At 41.9% G+C, this 21,216-nt stretch overlaps 1 protein-coding gene across 3 annotated transcripts in view; it reads left to right on the forward strand.

Moving 5' to 3' along the window:
• The window catches only part of LOC115267533 (zwei Ig domain protein zig-8-like), a 663,084-nt gene that overhangs the window by 111,820 nt on the left and 530,048 nt on the right, over window positions 1-21,216 (forward strand). For all 3 annotated transcript variants that reach the window (XM_062859127.1, XM_062859125.1, XM_062859128.1), the window contains one exon: window positions 5,863-6,911. The gene's annotated coding sequence lies outside the window, so the exon portion shown is untranslated. The remainder of the gene's footprint in view (window positions 1-5,862; window positions 6,912-21,216) is intronic.

Genomic DNA, 21,216 nt, shown 5'->3' on the forward strand with positions numbered 1-21,216 from the left:
ACTTTTAGGCGTTTATCGGTGGTTGTGTTGAAGATTTTGTCCAAATTTTGAAAAATTGATTCCAAATCGTGAAAACACGCTTTGATAAGAGGTTTGAGACCAGTTTTAGATTCTACTATAGTTGATTTATCGAGAATAAGTGATTATTCAGTAAAAAAAAATAGACAAAACATTATTGTTGAGCCGATTCCTCTGGAGTGACCCATAATAGGCAACAAATTGACCCATAATTGTTACACAGCCAATTTTGACCCATTATTGCGGTTTTCATTACTCACCAACATTTTAGTAATTTTCACCGTCTATAGTGAATTTTACAATCAAATTTTTATATAAAACAATAAAAAGGAGTTTCAATGAAGAGAATATAAAATAAAAATAATGAAAGTGTTATTTTTGTACCGTCAAACGGGGTTACTTGCAACAGCGGTGTAACTTGCAACACGATGACATACACTAAATGTGAAGCATTTTCTAATAATAATAAAAACTAGTATGCCATACTATTTCGGTTATAGAGATTATGTGTATCAAAGATCGATTCGATTTAGTATAAAAATTAGCTTTGTTTCTTTGTTTATGGTTTAGCTACACTGTTAAAACGGATTGCTCATTTTATGCCATAAAAAACAAATATGAAAATCGTGCTTGACCTCTCCCTTATGGTAAGTGCGATAAGTCTGATGACCTTGCTTGCAGTTAGGGTACCTAATAGTAAGCTTAGCTAAACGATAAAAGTTTGATAAACTTATCGACTAAGTAATGCAAAAAATCATTATTATATTCGACAACCACTATGGGGTAACTTGCAACAGTTGAATTTGTCGAAACCTTCTATTATTTATCTTCATTTCACGATATACTTGACAGAAATAACCGAAATGGATCATTTATTGATTACGTAATGCGTTCATTTTCAAATGACAATTCATTGTTTACATTTTTTTGCATGTGACCTTCAAACATTGTTAGGAAATAACACATTTTGAAGTTTCATTCATGTTTCATCATGTTAAAAGTTCAATTTTTGTTTATGAACGCTGTAAAGCAATTACCAATATCAATTCTGAACCTAGATGGAGTAAATTATTTCAGTTTAATACCCAAATTAGCGAGTTTGAAACTTACAAAATAGAATAGGTGTGTTTCAATCATGTTAATTTAGCTGAAATTGCCAAACACCACTTCAAACTGAAAACTTCTTGAAGATGACTCACTCTACCTTTTCAAGAAATGACAATAATCATTGTTGACATTTTGTAATGAGTGCTAAGTCACGAGAATCATATATATTTTGTGTTTGAGGGACGTGAGACCTGTTGCTAAGCGATATACTCTCGCTTGCAATAACTATCAATCCTTTCATGAAAAATTATATGTCAATTGGTTAGTGTACATCTTTTCATGGTACCGTAATCCGGGGTCAAATTGATCACTTTAAAACAACTTTTGCGGATAACATCAGTGCCTGTTCAAATATTGCCAAAAGAATTTTTGTGAAACCAGTACCCAGTGGATCTACATGGAACCATGTGACAGAATTTTGTTCAACAAATTTAAACTTTAAGTTAAATAACTCCAAATATCAAAATATTGGAAATGCCACTTTGGGGCGAAATTGATCAGTATACAATTAAGCATCGGTTGGACAGGGAAATTTCCTACACCGCTTATTTTGCTCTTCTAAAACCGAATAACGCGTCTAAAATCTTACAACTAGTGGATTTAATACTTTAAATACAAAATTTAATTTTGAAATTTTCCCTTAAACGCCTGAAGGTAGGCAATTTCATTTGAAATAAGTGATTTCTATTACAATAAATGACTATTTCTTCATAAAATGAACTTTTTATAACTATTTCATGTTCTGATTAGTTGCATAACACCCCAACTAAGGCTCCACAAAAATGTTAAAACAGAAAATTCACGGGAAGTCCTATTATCAATTGATTGTTTAGTAGCAATGATTTCAGCTAAATGAGAAATACATTGCGAATTCCTTGAAAATATAAGGCAAAACTAACTTTTTTCAAAAAAATTAAAAGTCTACACTCATCTCTAGGCATCTACGAATCAGATGACGTAAAAAGTTTAAGATCATTACGACGCTTAAGAGTTCCTAGTATGGAATTACAATGTAGTACCCGAGTGATCAATTTCGCCCCGCTGATCAATTTGACCCCGGTTTACGGTTTGTTTCATGCATAACATCAAAAATTCACAACACGACTAAATACTAGAATGTTAGTGCTGTTTAATGGTAGCTAACTTAGCTTCATGTCCTATGTTGCAAGTTACCCCACAGATGGGGAAACTTGCAACAAGCATGTATTTCGCACCTCCTGATAAGGTGGCAACGTATTTTGGTAAACCAAGTGCTGCATAGTATTCTACTCGGGGTAATTAGCGTACACGATGCTTCACAGGATGTTTCAAATGTTTAGATTTTCAATGATATTGCTTCAAAGTCGAAAAGTGTTTTAAGTTACCCCATTTGACGGTATGTAAATCGATTCATATTATGAAATGATTGTTCCTTGAGTGACCCATAATTGTGCTATGAGTGTACTATGGAAGTAACGAACTACCATGGATGTGTAGGGAGGAATTCTGCACTTGGAATTTGTTTGGAGGAGGGCGAATCATAGTTCAAGATAACATTGTCAAGGTTGGATAGCGGGAGAGGCTTAACAGTAGCTATATAAGCAGAGGCGATAATGGAGTCAGAAGAAGATAATTGTCGTTACCTTTTGTAGTCCTTGCCTAACTAGTAGTTTGAACTAGAGAGTATACGATAGCTACACTCACAGTGATCACCTGGCGGTTCGATAACAAAAAAGTCGATACTGTAGACTACAACAACAGCAGCCAGCGGGTAGGGGAAGCGGTGTCTAGGTCAAGGCCATCCCTCGCAGGTGGAAGACATTATACTTCGACGAAAGGGTATTTAGGGAGGCGCTTCGCAGTGGAAGACCACCGGCTTACTGGTGGATTCGAGCGATTGCGTACCTGCGTCGCGCCTGCCTACGGGCTAGGCGGCGGATGCAGCGAGCACGATCTGAGGAACGAAGCGGAACGAACGGCGGGTGGAATTCGCTGCTGCAAAAACCGCGATGAAGACCGAGATAAGAGATAGCTAAAAGGCCTGTTTAGAAGGTCTCTGTCAGAAGGATAATGCAAATCCGTGGGGTGATGCCTGCAGGAACATGATGGCCAAGACGAGAGGTGTAATGGCTCCTACAGAGCAATCTCCAGAGATGTTGGAGGAGATCATCAAGGGGCTTTTTCCGCGTCATGATCCAAGTACTTCGCCTCCTTTCGTAGAACAGCCGGGGACTGCAGCTGGCGTTGTGGAACTTGCGGGGGTAGTGAAGTCCCTTAGCGTAGGTAAGGCCCCAGGTCCGGACGGAGTTCCGATCTTGGCCTTAAAAGTAGCTCTTGCAGAAGCTCCCGAGATGTCCAGGTCTTATGCAGAAATAAGCCTGGTTCTATTGCCAAAGGCGGGGAAACTACCCGGAAACCTGTCGGCGTATAGACCAATATGCTTGATCGACACGGCGGGGAAGGTACTCGAAAAGAGCATCCTCAATAGAATGTTGAGGCGCCCTCGGTGTGCCTGTGTAAAAGGTCACTCCAGTAGCCAGTACGGCTTTCGGAAGGGAAGGTCGGCAGTAGGCGCTATCCAGTCGGTTACAAAAAACCGCCGGGAAAGCACTCGAGCGTAAGAGAAGGGGGTTTCACTGTTGTGCAGTAGTGACTCTGGATGTAAGGAACGCGTTTGATAGTGCCAGTTGGCCATCTATTGCCGATGCGCTCCTGTGTCTGGGGATACCCGGGTACCTGTACAAGATTCTTGGAAGTTACTTCCAGAATCGACTGTTAGTTTACGACACAGAAGTGGTTCTGAGGTCACATTACCTCAGGAGTCCCACAAACTTCCATCCTGGGTCCGGAGTTAAAGAATGTCATGAAGTACGAGGTGTTAAGGTTAGAGTTCCAGATGGGAGTTGAGATTGTTGGCTTTGCTGACGACATTACGCTAGAAGTCTACAGTGGATCGATCAAAGAAGTGACGTTGACTACCACTCACTCTATCAAGGTTATAGAACAACCCGAAGTCGGATCAGCAAGTGGTTATCAGTGTAGGTGAATGCACTATGACGTCGAAGCGCTTCGTCAATCACTTGGAGTGATGATCGACGATAAGCTAACCTTCGATAGCCACGTTTTTTTTTGTATGAACAAAAAACCACCCTGGGGGACTTCAGAATCTTCCACGTGGTTTATGGACAGCCCCAAAAGAGCCTCCACAGCTCTAGTGGCACTGTCCCGGATGATGTCCAATAGCTCTGCGGTGTCCGCCAGTAAGCGCAAGCTTCTGGCTAGTGTCCATACTTAGGTATGGTGGCCCGGCATGGGGCGCTATGTAACGAAAGCTCCCGTGGTAAGTACGTACACGCTGATGTGCCTGAGGTTTGCGAGCGCATGTGCTTTGAAATGCGTGGCACAAGAGGCACACGCAGGACTGCCAGGATGGCCTTCATGGTCAAATGGTAGTGCGCGTTGGGCAGTTCCTCCAAAGGAAGGTGGACTCATAGGTTGATTCCGAGGGTAGATAGTTCGATTAATAGGCGTCATGAGGAAGCAACATTCCACCTAACACAGATCCTTTCAGGTTATGGTCGCTTCCGACAGTATCTACATCGTTGCGGTCATGCGGTTTCTTCCAAATGTCTGGTTGTTGCTGATTTAGAGGAAACAGCGGAACACGTTTTGTTCATGTGCACGCGTTTTCGCACAATGCGTGACCGCATGCTTGTTACATGCGGGGAGGACGCAATTCCGAACAATCTTGTCCAGGAGACGTGTAGGGATGAGTTTGGCTAGAATGCTGTTTCAACGGCTATCACCCACATCGTCTTGGAGCTGCACAGTAGGTGGCGCGTGGGCTCGGAGAATGGCTAGTTTAGATGCAGTACAAGAGGGTGTCCAGGGGTGCGGAGTCCGCTTCGTAGGTCATACCGGTGCCCTGCGGTCGAAATCGACCCTTACAGCGATTAAGTAGCCGCGGAGAGGAAGTCTTGGTAGCGTTGTTGTTGTGGCGTCGGTCTACTGGTTTGGATACGAGCCCCCGGTTGGGAAAGGGCTCCCTATAAGGGCCGGGGCAGGTGGAGACCCTACTGTCAGCAACTTCTTCTTGTGCAGGCCTAAAGGGTAGTGTTGGCCTTGCCTTCAGCAGGTCAGATCTAGTTGCACGTTGGCATCAGTTCTTGATGTCTGCAAAACAGTTAAACGTGGGCATAGGGTTGACCCTGTCCGCCTTCCGAGGACAAAGGGAGTGGTGAGGACCACTTGGGAAACTGGCTAAGCGCCGGCATACTCCGTGATGGACTCTTCAAAGCGAGTCATCGATGTTCGTTGCTGCAGGCTACGCAGCTAAACTTGAGGGTGAGATGTGCTCTAGCCCCTCTCTGAAGCAATGCCTTCTTGGTGGATCCTGAGAGACGAGGGGCTTGGCGGCATTAGGAATGTGTTTAGTGGGTCGAGGAGAGAGTAGTCTTGGCTTTTGCTTTTGTTGTAGAAGGTGGCCTTAACCCCACACTACCGGAACCTTCCGGTTGAGCGGACTTCCCCCGTATGGTTTAGAAGAGAAAAAAACGCGATATACACATGCAAAATGGTCATTGGCAGTGGAAGCTATCAATTAATAACTGAGGAAGCTGAAATGCACTCTTTGTCCCAGTGGACACGTTACGTCAAGGAGAAGAAGAATTTACCAAATGAACAAATCAAATGAGCAATGAAAAACATGAGTAATAGTACACCATCTTAATTTTCATTTATACTTTTTTTTCATTTCAGATATCCATCGGAGTGCAACATTACAGATTTCTACCCATGGTATTAGTGACTCGTATGAAAACTCGCAATACATTATCTTCTGCTTCACAAAACAAACAGCGCGGCCAATAACGTTTTAATTAACACAAAATCAAAGCAACTGTAAATAGAGCAAAAACAAAACCGCTGTACGTCCTCAATCGAGGAAAACCAGGAAAAAACACAAATCCATTCCGTCAGATCGTTAAAAAAAATTGCAGAAACGAGAGAAAAAAATACCGTGACAAATAATCCAGAGCCCCAGACCGTAAAAAGCGAATTTGTCAACAAGCCATCAAATCAACCAGATTGAATGCAATAAAACAATAACTCCCCGGGCAACGAACGAGTCCCAGCCATTATCCGTTGAAATGAAACCGTTCCAATCCCATCGCGCCAAATAGCCACCGCCGGGGAAGCCTTCGTTTCCGGCCATTACAATTTCTATGCAAACCCAGTTGGCCGAGCCAGCCATGTGACCGTCGCCCACCGCCAGTGTGAGAAAGTGAGGGACGCTGCAGTGATATTCGAACGTTTCGCCCTGTTCTAACGAGTGCTAACAGAAGAGGGGTTCCACGTTTTGAGGAATAAAAATAAAAGTGCTAGAAATTTAACGGCTTTACCTCTTCCGTTGTTGAAGAAGGTGAGAGGAAACGCTTAAGGTGCGACTCTAAAAGGAATATGTACTATAAAAGGCTGTGCCGTAATTGCTAAATTGTCGTCGCTGCCAGCCATCGTCACCGCCGGCGGGTCCTCTTCTTGTAAATAAATGTTTCCGTTCGCCGTAACGTTCTCGCCTCCGTGGTCGTCGCAGAAATTCACCTTAACGTTACTGCAGTGCAACAAGAGCACCCGTGTAGCAGCCACCCACCAGAAATAGAGACAAAAGGAGCAGGTCGTCGGCCGCGAAAAGACGCCAAGGCATCCCAAGGAATGAACCAATAAAATAAAATTGAACGGTCTGCTCTCTCCGTCAGCACACACTAGAACCGCATCAACGGTGGAAATTACTGGAGCCACGTAGCGGAAAGGTAAGTTGCCATAAACGCAGGGACCTGCAGGCGAATTCCCCTTGGGGACGATACTGTTACATTTCCATGTGTTAAGGTGATTTCGGGGCGCTCCGTCGCGATATATACGCTGAAAACACCAATCAAGAATGCCAAGAGCAAATTGCTGGGTGTTTCAGACTATGGCCACGAGGTATTTCGAGGATTGCTTGCTGCTCATACATTCCTTTCGCCACTCTCTCTCGATCTCTGTCAGGGACGGGCTTAGAACGAGTGTTTTTTTTTTTTCGGTGAAACCACTGGATTGTTCCTCGAAGCATGCGATGTTTGTGTAAGGGCGCAATATGAAGTACAATGTAGGCTTGATAAATAGCTTTCAGATGTTGTTCCAGGAAGGAATGTTTAGTGGCACAATGAAAAGAACCCATTCATCGTATGTTTTTGATTGTTTGTTTAATCGGCCCCTTTTGTATCGCTGAAGCAGGACAATTATTCTGTCATATTAGTATGAGATTGATGTATCAGTGTGCCTTTCCCCCTCCAACCAAGTAACGATCACATTTTTATCCAAAGATATTGTTTAGAAGAAACCAGATTAGTCCACTTAGTGGTGATAGCACCTTTCTCGTCGAATATGTTTTCACGATTTTTTTTAGAATGCAGTATTCCAGAATCCTGAAAATACTTTATTAAAGACACTACACCTTCTTCAACCAGAGGTTGTACAAACTGAACAAGCACTAACATTGGACAACGGACAACACACATAACACCCAGTGGAGAATTTTCCGTTTGACGAAAAAATTTCCCCGACTGCAGCGGGAATCAAACCCACACTCCGAGGCTTACGAAACGTCTATATGACTGAAGCCTCTAGCCACACGGCCACGAAGTCCACCATAAAAAGGATCTCAATAGTAAATTTCACAAGGAAAAACTTTGCCGAAGAGAGCATGGGGTTTTTTTTCTACCCGTTTAAGAGTTCGGGGCTGTCCATAAACCACGTGGTCATTTTTTTGGGACTTTAGTACTAGCAGTACTAGCTGAGATACAAGCTTTGTTCCAATTGGGACGTTACGTGAAAAAAAAGGTAGTTTAATCATGGAACAGCAAAATAGTCCTTTCCATATTCTAATCTGGCGAGCTCTCCCTCCGGAAAGGTACCACGCCATTTACTACGAGCATAAATCACAAGCACTCATCTTTATTTAGCACCCATCAAGCGTGGTGACTTTCTTCATCAGTGTGGCGTGATTTCTATCTTTGCTCCACGGAAACCGGCACAGTGTTGATGAAACTCTACCTTCACAGACCTTCCACCATCCAACCATCATCGTCAGCAGTTTAGCTTACGGTAAACGGGCGAAAACCAGCATTTTGTTGTGATAAAACGTGACCTGTTTTGAGAGCTGGCTAAACGAAGGTCAAACGACTTAAATTACTGCCTTCAGACTTCGAACACTAATGCCATCTTCATCCCGCAAGCTCCTGGCGAATCGTCTCTTCTATTCTCAGCGAGGCTGCCAATGCAATGTTCGCCCGTAAAACGAAGAGGCAGATGAAAGCTGTCAGCTATTTTGATATCTTTTCGCTAAGGTCTTTAAAAGATTCTTCTCCGCTCGGAAAGGGCTGGATTTTATAACGATAGAAATCCCCGGACGAAATTTAAACCATCCATTTTTGGGATCATAAAACCAATAAGAAATAGCCAGGAAACCCCTCCGGTGAACAGTGGCGTGCTGCGAGGTGGGGGGGGGGGGGGGGGGCAGTGTGCCAAAAATTCTCCAGTGCTGATTAAACCTTCAATAACGATTATCAATTGAGGATAGTTAGTAAGCCCAATGGCATTTTGATTTATGTTTTGTAGGAGTTGAGAACATTTGAAAATCAAGTCGCCCCCCTCTGCGCACACCACCGAGCGCTGCGAAGATTCCGACTTGATGCGGCTGGTTATTGGATGGACTGATGCGTGCCGCAAATAAATACGATTTAGTCCTTTTTCGATATCGGTAGTTTATCCTTTCCGGCCGACAGGACAGGACGCGGTATGCGGGACCGGCGAAATCAGGGACCGAACGAAGATGAAGAGTAGGTATATGCGTATAGTGTTAGTAGCAATCGTTAAGCCACGAGACTGTTAGATTGCTCCATTCGTGTGCCATTAGTAGCCTGGATGGGCGGCATGTGGTGGTTCGGCTTCCGTATAATGTTGCTTTTTGGCTTTTATTTTCAGCTTTACTGCCACGGCCTTCCTGCTGTTAGCGTTGGTATGTATTACGTGCATCTTGAAATTTCATGAAATGACTTTCACATTTTTGTTTTCCTTGTGGCCGGTGGCGGTGGTGAAGCCGAAGGTGGTGGTCAGCAGGAGATGCCGAATTCCTAGGGGTGATACCCTAGTCTGCGAATATTTGACCGGACGGTCGAAATGGATTTACATGGTGATGGTGGTAGTTGCTAGTGAAAGGAAGTAAAAACGAAACAAAATTACATACATAAAATTTTACTGCACAACCTCTCGCCGAAATGGAGATTCGCTTGGGATAGGCTCGAACGACAAACGGGAAATAAAAAAGGCTCTGCTAGAGATGGCGCAAGTTACTACGGAGACTGCACAGCACGATCTACGACGGAGCCAAGTTAGGCCATAAAAGAGCAAATTATTAAGACAGATTGCGACCGAATCAGAGCGAATGGATTGTGGTAATGTAGTCTGAGAAAGTAAAATGGGAAATGTAGCAATTGTTGGAATTGTGCACTTTTTCAGGGCTGAAATCGAGACCGACATGATTATTAACTTTGCGAATGATCGTTTTATCTCTTTCTTAAGCGATTTCCACAAAGAAGTTGTGCACGCAGTCAGGATGGAGTCAGAACGATTATAAGTAGAAAAACGTGTTGGTAAAATATTCTTCTGCATATAAAAAACAACAAATGATAAAAGAAAAATTGATAACTGTTCAATATTCCATAGAAGTATGTACCGTAATCCGGGGTATCATTGATCAGCGGGGTAACATTGATCGGCTTGACCCACCTCATGAAATGTTCAAACAAGCATTTAACATTGAATCAGTTTCTACTATGGAATGGTATATCGTAATCTGCTATCATTTAGTTATTAAATGATATGCAATTTATGAAAATTGAATTTCATAAACATTGAATTAAATCGATTTTTCCATAACTGTGTTTCGTAACGCAATGAGATACATTGTCAAACATTCATGCTTGGGGTGAATACTAGATACAATATGAGGTTCGAAAACACTGTATTACTTCAATATGATATCCTAGAGTTGGATTTAATAAAAGAAACTTTTAAGAAAATGCTATTTTTCAGTAAAATATACGATTTATTAAAAGTCGGCTATCAATTCCTTAAGCCATTGCCTACCTTTAGGCGTTATTCGTGGTTTAGAGAATTTTCATCCTAAAATAACTCCAAAAGTACATAATTTGTAAGAATTTGGACAACATATTCGAGATCAGCGACCCCGAATTTAGTAAGTAAGGGTATTTTCAACACAAATGAACATTGATCACTGACATGATCAATGTTACCCCAAATCAGCACAATCAAAAATTAGATTAAAAAACCTATTTAAACATGTTTTAAAGTTTTACAATACTTTTTCGAGTAGCTTAACACATACTCAGAGGGCCAGTACTTGTTTTAAAAATATAAAACATGTAACGGTTGCTTTAACAAGAGAATTATTCAAGAAAGATAGAAAATTCTGATCAATGTTACCCCGGATTACGGTAGTAACCAGAAAACTTATCATTTTGATCCATGTAAAAATGTCAAATGGTCCTTTTTTTCGTAAAATTTAGCAACAAGAATTTCCCGAATTTCATGAACTGTACCATAAAATGTTTGAAATGGTCAATAGAATGATCCATAAAAAATGGAAAACAATCCCTAAAAAAATTAAAACGATCCATAGAAAAGCAAAGCAAAGCAAATATAACCGTACACATCGTAGTTGCTACTCCGTGATTGACCAGAACAATCGAAGTTGCACAGAGATCCAATGAATGGTGCTTGGGACTAGCTTCACACTCTCAATGTGCACAATTCGAGAGTTCAATATTTTAAAATCAATAATGGCGCCGGCCACGTTCTTACGGTCATCGGGAAAGGGGAAGGAATGTTAGTTCGACAACCGTTGTTACTAGAAATCGTGGAATCCACAGCATCCCCACAGTTGACTTGGGAAGGAGTATTTGTTAGTAGGGTAAGGTAAGGTGTGGATCTTGGAGCCACCTTTGGTAGGTGATATGATCCACTAGTTGTATGAAAATACACGACACGGTCTTCATCCCGATTATGATTTATTTGGTCGCGATAGTAAGGGTAATGCACATACAGGGGATGACCAAAATGTTTGGGATAGGCAACTTTTTTTCTCCCACAAAAAAAAAATCAACATGCTGTAACTTTTCATAGAGTGCATAAAAAATCTCAAATTTTGACTGTTTATCAACCTATTATATGTGCATCATTGGTACAAATTTGGGCTTGATTGATTAATGTTTCCCAAAGTTAGAATCGCTCGGGTAAAACACTATTTTTTAGACAACTCATTTTTGAGCTGTCATATCTCGGAGACCAGTGAACCGAATTGAATGATTTTTTTTAACGTTTATCGACAATATATTGGTACCGTAAACCGGGGTCAAATTGATCAGCGGGGCGAAATTGATCACTCGGGTACTACATTGTAATTCCATACTAGGAACTCTTAAGCGTCGTAATGATCTTAAACTTTTTACGTCATCTGATTCGTAGATGCCTAGAGATGAGTGTAGACTTTTAATTTTTTTGAAAAAAGTTAGTTTTGCCTTATATTTTCAAGGAATTCGCAATGTATTTCTCATTTAGCTGAAATCATTGCTACTAAACAATCAATTGATAATAGGACTTCCCGTGAATTTTCTGTTTTAACATTTTTGTGGAGCCTTAGTTGGGGTGTTATGCAACTAATCAGAACATGAAATAGTTATAAAAAGTTCATTTTATGAAGAAATAGTCATTTATTGTAATAGAAATCACTTATTTCAAATGAAATTGCCTACCTTCAGGCGTTTAAGGGAAAATTTCAAAATTAAATTTTGTATTTAAAGTATTAAATCCACTAGTTGTAAGATTTTAGACGCGTTATTCGGTTTTAGAAGAGCAAAATAAGCGGTGTAGGAAATTTCCCTGTCCAACCGATGCTTAATTGTATACTGATCAATTTCGCCCCAAAGTGGCATTTCCAATATTTTGATATTTGGAGTTATTTAACTTAAAGTTTAAATTTGTTGAACAAAATTCTGTCACATGGTTCCATGTAGATCCACTGGGTACTGGTTTCACAAAAATTCTTTTGGCAATATTTGAACAGGCACTGATGTTATCCGCAAAAGTTGTTTTAAAGTGATCAATTTGACCCCGGATTACGGTACTTAATACGACGTTATAAAATGTAATATTTTCTCACAGCGAATTAAGTTATACCGGGTAGAAATTTTTACCCATATAGAGGAAAATAAGCCAAATTTACAATACCACACAAAAATTACTAAATGTGTTCTTCCTTCAATCTAAATAGGCTCTAATATATCTGATTAAGTTATCTCTAAGAACAGAAGTGGCAAATCTTTGGATATTAACACTAAAATTTATTGACGTTGATGTAAAAAAATACATTTTTTCGAGAAAAATCCAAAAATTGTCAATCTATGATAACTTTTTTCAACGTTTAAAAAGTACCTATGTTTTAATAGTTTGTGAAGCATTTGCATATTGTTAGTGTACATTCAAAATTTCATTCAATTCGGTTCACTGATTTCCGAGATATGACAGCTCAAAAATGAGTTGTCTAAAAAATAGTGTTTTATCCGAGCGATTCTAACTTTGCGAAACATTAACCAATCTAGCCCAAATTTGTACCAATGATGCACATATAATAGGTTGATAAACAGTCAAAATTTGAGATTTTTTTATGCACTCTATGAAAAGTTACAGCATGTTGATTTTTTTTTTTGTGGGAGAAAAAAAGTTGCCTATCCCAAACATTTTGGCCACCCCCTGTACGTCAACGATCGTTCTATATTAAACGCTTAAAAAAAAACGCGTCAGCCCATTGATGGTTTATAGTACCGTGAAATCCGACTTTTCCACGAAAGTTATCGCGCGCTTCTGATTCCGCATTTAATATTCGCGTCCCCATCTCCCTACTGAGATAACCCACCGACTCACGAAAATAGTTGCGCGCATCTCACAGTATTGAACAAAGAGTATACGGAGAATAAATTTTCAAGCTTAGATAGCTATTTTCGAATTATGTATTTTACTAAGAGTAGTCCCATGTGCAGACGGTATCTCAAATCGACCACATTCTGATTGACCGACATTATCGACGTCAGGACCTATCATGGCGCCAACATCGACTCCGACCACTATCTGGTGATGGTCAAACTGCGCCCAAAACTCTCCGTCATCAACAATGTACGGTACCGGCGATCGACACGGTACAATCTAGAGCGACTGAAGCAACCGGATGTCGCCTCAGCATACGCGCAGAATCTCGAAGCCGCGTTGCCAGACGAGGGCGAGCTCGATGAGGCCCCTCTAGAGGACTGCTGGAGTACAGTGAAAGCAGTCATCAACGACGCAGCCGAGCAGGGTTCCTGATTTCCACTTTTCATCTTCTTCCACATTCGAATACAGTCAGCACTGTCAGCGGCGAACCGTTATCGCTTTAGTTTGTGTGTTTGCTTGTCAGCGACGACAGCAAACTCCGGCGAACAATGGAAAACCACACTTGGAATTTTAACGTTCGTCCACATTCGCACGAATTTTTGAAGTTTTCAAAAAGTGTTTATTATTTTCTTTGCTAATCTAGCATTTCAACAACAATACACTAAAAATGTATGCATTACATGCAGAAATTCTCTTCTAGTTATGATAATAGCCGCTTCGATCGCTCATCAGCATTCGTCACCATTCGCCATTCATTCATTCGCTTGCGATCCAAACTGCGACGATCGGCAACGAATATCCATGTCAAACAGCTTGCGCTTCGCTTCTCACTGATGATGGGGTTGCGTGTTTGATCACGATAATCCGTTTGCTGCATCTTTCTCGATTCGCTTCAGGAAAAAGGAGTGAATGGAGTGAGGCAAATATACCGATCCTTGCAGCCGAGAGCACCATCGGGTACGTGGAACGGAATCGACGGAACAAATGGTTCGACGAAGAGTGCAGAACGGTTTTGGAGGAGACTAACGCAGCGAGGGCGGTAATGCTGCAGCAAGGGACCCGACAGAACGTGGAACGTTACAAACAGAAGCGGAAACAGCAGACCCGCCTCTTTCGGGAGAAAAAGCGCCACCTGGAAGAAGCGAAGTGTGAAGAAATGGAACTGCTGTGCCGTTCCCAAGAAACACGGAAGTTCTATCAGAAGCTCAACGTATCCCGCAACGGCTTGACGGACGGACGTGAGGTGATCGAAAGGTGGAAGCAGCACTTCGATCACCACCTGAACGGCGTGGAGAACGTAGGCACGGGAGCCAACGGCAACGGAAGAAACGACGACGCCAGTGCAGCGGGGGACGGAAGTGAATCAACTTCCACGCTGAGGGAAGTTAAGGATGCCGTTCACCAGCTCAAAACCAACAAAGCAGCTGGTAAGGATGGTATCGCAGCTGAACTCATCAAGATGGGCCCAGAAAAGTTGGCCACCTGTCTGCATCGCCTGATAGTCAGGATCTGGGAAACCGAACAGCTACCGGAGGAGTGGAAGGAAGGGGTAATCTGCCCCATTCACAAGAAAGGCGACCATTTGGAATGTGAGAACTTCAGGGCGATCACTATTTTGAATGCTGCCTACAAAGTGCTACCCCAGATCATCTTCCGTCGTCTGTCACCTAAAACAAATGAGTTCGTGGGAAGTTATCAAGCCGGCTTCATCGACGGCCGGTCGACAACGGACCAGATCTTTACCGTACGGCAAATCCTGAATACCAGGTCCCAATGCATCACCTGTTCATCGACTTCAAAGCGGCATACGATAGTATCGACCGCGCAGAGCTATGGAGAATCATGGACGAAAACGGCTTTCCTGGGAAGCTGACTAGACTGATTAAAGCAACGATGGACGGTGTGCAAAACTGCGTAAGGGTTTCGGATGAACTATCCAGTTCATTCGTATCTCGCCGGGGACTGCGACAAGGTGACGGACTCTCATGTCTACTCTTCAACATCGCGCTGGAAGGTGTTATGCGACGACGACAGCCGGGGAACGATTTTCACAAAATCCGGACAATTTGTGTGCTTTGCGGACGACATGGACATTATTGCCAGAACATTTGGAACGGTGGCAGAGTTGTACACCCGCCTGAAATGCGAAGCAGCAAAGGTCGGACTGGTGGTGAATGCCTCAAAAACAAAGTACATGCTGGTAGGCGGAACCGAAAACGACCGGATCCGTCTGGGTAGTGATGTTACGATAGACGGGGATACTTTCGAGGTGGTGGAAGATTTCGTCTACCTCGGATCCTTACTGACGGCTGACAACAATGTGAGCCGTGAAATTCGAAGGCGCATCATCAGCGGAAGTCGGGCCTTCTACGGGCTCCAGAAGAAACTGCGGTCGAAAAAGATTCACCCACGCACCAAATGCACCATGTACAAAACGCTAATAAGACCGGTGATCCTCTACGGGCACGAGACATGGACCATGCTCGAGGAGGACCTGCAAGCACTCGGAGTTTTCGAGCGACGCGTGCTATGGGCGATCTTCGGCGGTGTGCAGGAGAACGGTGTGTGGCGGAGAAGGATGAACCACGATCTCGCTGCACTTTACGGCGAACCCAGCATCCAGAAGGTGGCCAAAGCCGGAAGGATATGGTGGACAGGGCATGTTGCAAGAATGCCGGACAACAACCCTGCAAAGCTGATGTTTGCAACTGATCCGGTTGGCACAAGAAGGCGTGGAGCGCAGAGAGCACGATGGGCGGACCAGGTGGAGCGTGACTTGGCGAGCATTGGGCGCGACCGAGGATGGATAGCGGCATGCCACAAACCGAGTATTGTGGCATACTATTGCTGATTAGGTCTTGTCTTAATAATTTTGAACAAATAAATCCAGTCCCATGTGTTACTTTTGATCGACAGCCGTTGAGGTAATTAAGCCAATTATTTTAATTTTGCTCAATGATTGTTGTGAACTGCAATCACTTTCTTCTAACAATTTGTGTGAAGAATTAGCAATAAGTTAAAATTCACAAATACAAAGAAATTAAAAAAAAAAACAAAAAAAATTCTAACAATTTCATTGCTCCAATATTAGTAGATTAATTTGCAGATATTCAGACTCCAGGAGTCCTCATGAAAACGCATTAGTGAAATTACCCAAACTTCTTCTAGTATGTAAAAAAAAACTCGGAATGATCTCACCCAGTTCTATGTCGTCAAATGACCGCAACCACTCCTTGACTTCTTCAATTTACTGCAATACTGTTTGCCACCAAATGTGCATCCATTTTTATCACTTCACGATGAAGGACAATGTGCACTTGCCCCAAACACGTGTCACTTTTCACTTTTTCCTTCGAACAATGCAACGCGACCGAGATTATCATCACAACTGCCACAAACACACGTCACTTTTCTTTTTTTTCGCCTAATAATGCAACCCGATCGAGATCCCCATTGCAACTGCCCAAAACACGCGTCATTTTTTACTTTTTCCTTCGAACAATGCCATTGGGCATTCTATTGAAATAGTTTACTCCATCTAGGTTCAGAATAGATGTTGATGATTGTTTTAAAACGTTCATAAACTGAATTAAACTTTTATCAAGGTGAATCATTAATGAAGTTTCAAAGTATGGAAGTCTTTAACAATGTTTGAAAGTCACGTTCAAAAAATGGTTAAATTAGGTTGACATTTGAAAGTGAACACGTCATGTTATTAATAAATGATTCATTTCGATTATTTCCATCCGAAATACCTATCGTGAAATGAAAATAAATTATAGAAAGTTTTATTAATTTCAGCTTTTGCAAGTTATCCCATCAGGTATCAGTAGGTCGGCTCCAGAGGCACGTTTCCTCATAGTGGTTGTTGAATATCATTATGATTTTTGAAAAACTTTGTCGAAGACCGCGAAGTGATCTGATGCTTTTGAAAAAAGTTATAGCGTTGGCATTGCTTGGTGAAACAGCATGATTTTGTTGCTATTGTTATTCCTTTACATGTTAAAACATAACCACATGCATGCGATTCGTTGGTTATAACTATTTTCACAAGATCGCTTTGCGGTCTTCAACAAAGTTTTTCAGAACATCCTAGGCTATCATTTTACAGTATCGGTTAAAAAGTTTCAGACAAACTTTTTCAACTTATGACAAAAATGCAAAAAAGTATGTTTTCCCATACAAAATCCCATTCAAATTTCAATTGTAATACGCAAAGTGTAGACGCAACCGATCGTGCTCAAATTTTACACAGATACTCAGGACTCGAAACGGAACCAAAAAAGCTTCGATTCCGATGACCCACACTAATGTATACACAATCAACTCCGACACTGTGCAGGGGTTCGCAAACTACATTCTCACGTAACAGGTACACATAATTTTGTTAATCGAAATGGTGAGCATACTAGATTTCATTATTATAAAAAAAATAGTTCACATGATGACTTAACATGTTGCAAATTACACCGCTGTTGCAAGTAACACGGACTGAAAAGCGTTCACATTGAAACTAAAATAACGTTTGTTGAATTTACACATTGAAATTCTTTTGAAAATATGTGAATTCTTATAGTTTCAAACAGATTTGCTAATTTCAAATTTATGTAAAATTATGTTTGATTTAACAATCCAGTGGTTTGTGGGAACTAACATATTTCTACTTTGTTTCTTAGTCTTTTAGCTGACCAATTCCTCGGCATCGAATAGGATTTTAAAAACCACAATATTTAACATGAAATTAAGCAGAGTATTTTGATGCAAATGTTTTACTGGTGAATCCCTCGAAGTGCCAAACCAAGCAGAATGTTTTGTTTTGCAAAGCATTTACTGCTTTGCTAATGCTGGAAAAGGGATAGTTTTCAAGTTATGCAATGCTGTTGTACATGAAAAGCATAATTGAAATTTAATTTTAATTAGTGCGGCATGCGTTATACAAGGTAAACCATTTGTGAAAAGTTGTAAATTTAATTAACAAGGAGATTTCCTGATTTTTTTGTGTGAATCTTTTTTTCTCTTTTTTAATATAAATAATAACAAGCCAGAGAAAAAACAAACATGTCGTTTTTTAATGAATATATTATTGAAAGTAAAAGAAAACTATTTTTGAAACTACCATAATATAGTAGATGTCAAGCTTGACAGCCCACGTCAAAAGCCTGAAACTATTGTTATTTCAATTAGATTTCCGATTGAGGAACAATAATACTGTTCGTGCAGTTGAAAATCTGAATTCTTGACACGCGAAAATCGATTTTTCTCCCAAACCGTGCGTCGGACGTATGTCGGGCAAAGTACGCTGGATAGAGGACCAGATCCGATGCCCAGCGCACTACGTCCGACGTTAGGTTTCACGTAAGGATTTAGAGAAAATTCGAATGTCGCGTGTGAGGAAACTTCGAGTTTCAACCGCGACGACAATACAGGATTGTAAAAACAATCATACATTCTCATTGCGGCCAAAACAATATTAAATTATTTTTGACTTCACGTCGAATATGGTTATTTTTACCGTGGATTTTTTTGCGTGAACCCCGTTTGACGGTAGCTGTTTCTCAGTGGAGTCGTTACGCCAAGAAGAAGAAGAAAAACGAATAATAGTAAACACTAAGGATAATACATCTTTAAGCGGAATTGTATAGATCGGTCGTAATACATAATCACATCGTTAAATCGGATTGCTAGGCTTAGGAATCCCTCCATCTCCACCAGGAGTCAAAAACAAAGGTCAAACCACGACCCCAGGGCGTTGCATTACCATAATAGGTTTATGTTACGGAAGCGACAAATTTTGATTGCGACAAAAAGCGATTCCTTTCATCAATTCATCATTCCCGGTAACCAGATTGCCGCCTCTTGATTGTGCACCATCCACCCACCTCTACCTGACTTCCTCTTTGACATGACACGAGATCCGATCCGGGCGTGCGTTGTCATGGATGAATTGGCGCTCACCCGGGAAATGTCGCTTTCCATTTGCTATTCCAGGTGGTTCCCGGGCAATCGTATCTTCATTTTTATTGCACGCTCTAATCAGACACGAAAACATCCTCCCAGTTGGCCTCCGAATTCGAATATTTTTATCTAACTTCTTGTCCCATGCACGAGGGGGACACGCATTGAATCCAGGTCTACGAAGGCTACGACGCTCAGGTTGTGTGATTCGCTATGGTCCTTCCGGCCATCCTTGTGATTCTGTTTACGCACACATTGTCGGTCCTGGTGGTGGCGGGGGAGGCGGCAACCTTCGTTTCACCTTGGAAATCACGTATACATCTTATCAGATAAGAAAAAGAAACCTGGTGTGGGAGAATCTTTCGAAAGGCTGCCTCCACTTGAATGAAAATACATATATATGGAACGGCCATTTGCTAATACACCATTCCGTTTCCGTGAAGAGTTTTATCATTGAAGTGTTTACCCGGCGAAAGTGGAAATGTAAAAGAAGCCTTTTAAGATTATGTCCAATATTTTCTCGACGGATGCGGTGGGAGAACCGGGTATGTGTGGTTGGGAAACGTTTTTTTTTCCTTTAGGAGAGGTAGGTATGGAATGTTCTTTAACGTTCGCAACATATTAAATGCAGATACTTATTTTTAACTCAAACCATGCTTTTCCGCTCTCTGTATCGTTTTACGACACACATCGATTCGCAAACCTAGTTCGCAAAAGTTACATGCAAGTTTACTCACTGAAATGAAATTCTTAAACCTATCAAATTTGATTTGATAAAACGAAATATTTTGCATGAGTTGTTAATTTAGATGTTAATTGACCAATATACCCTTTGATAGCTTGAATAAATATTTCCATGCTTAATGACTTGCAATAAAGAAAAGTTCAAAATCGCTTATTTTGACCAATAGATTAAGGTAAAGCTCAAAATTGGGACGTGCTGGAGCAAATCTGAGCCCGAATTCGGATTCAGCGGCCCAAAATCTGTTAAAGACACAAAAGTTTGCGCTTGAGACAAAAAAATGTTGCATTATGTTACTGGCCTTATTTTGGAAGTTTGATTAGGCGCCGTCCACAAATTACGTAACGCTTTAGGGGGAGGTGGGGGAGTATGGCCAAGCGTTACGGCTCATACAAAAATTTTATGATTTCCATACAAAAAAGTGTTACAGGGGGGGAGGGGGGGTCCAAAATTGACGATTTCAGTGTTACGTAATAAATGGATGCTGCCTTATCAACATTTTTCACCTTTTTTCTCCATCCTATATGAGTAAAAATATATTTTTAAGTTACCGAACGCTAACTTTGCGCTAACAGTGGGGAATGTAAGGAAACATTTATATAGATGTTTCCAACGGTCGTTTTGAAGCGTGAGCGCGTGAGCGTTGTGCGGGTCGATCCAATGCGCGCCACGGTACGCCAACGCGCAATGAAGATGTGGTGAGTTCAGCAGCTACCTGAAGCGGGTGGTGATGCGAGCGGAAGCACAGAGTATGACGAGAGAAAATCGAAGAGAAGATCGGGCGATGGCACTGCAGGACGAGGATGAGGAGATGTGTTCGGGATCAGTGAGTGCTCGAAGAGAGAAGTGTATGAGAATCCCATATAACATGGGACAACTATGGGTAGAACGGCAGTGCAATTGAGGTCTGTTCCAACCTCGTGGGCGAAGTGTTACGATTTGTGCTGCTTACAGACTAGACTGAAGCACCCGCGTAGAACGACACGCGGAGCAGACGTGAGCCGCTGTACCGCCAACCCGCTATGGCCTGCCTTGATTCTCCGTTAGCCGTTTCGCCAAAGTGCCGACTCCGGACCACGATTGATCGTCCGTCACTTGCACCCCACTAAAAACTCCCCCATCTAGAATACACCCTGGGACCCGGGAGTCAAAAGAGGCCTTGTGAGCCCACCCCAGAAGCTGCCGTTGGCTGGACCAGCAGCTTGGGGCTCAGGCGTGACCCCTTCTGGGCCGGCGTGATCAACTCCCGGAGTCAATAGTTGTTTCAGGGGCCCACACAAAATTGTGGCCCGGGCCCCCATATTTGCAAATCCAGCCCTACAGTCAGTACTTCTCCATTGGACCCATTGAATGTATTGTCCATGATAACAGTTTGT

This window comes from Aedes albopictus, chromosome 3 (genome assembly GCF_035046485.1).
Source record: "Aedes albopictus strain Foshan chromosome 3, AalbF5, whole genome shotgun sequence".
Taxonomy (NCBI): Eukaryota; Metazoa; Arthropoda; class Insecta; order Diptera; family Culicidae; genus Aedes; species Aedes albopictus.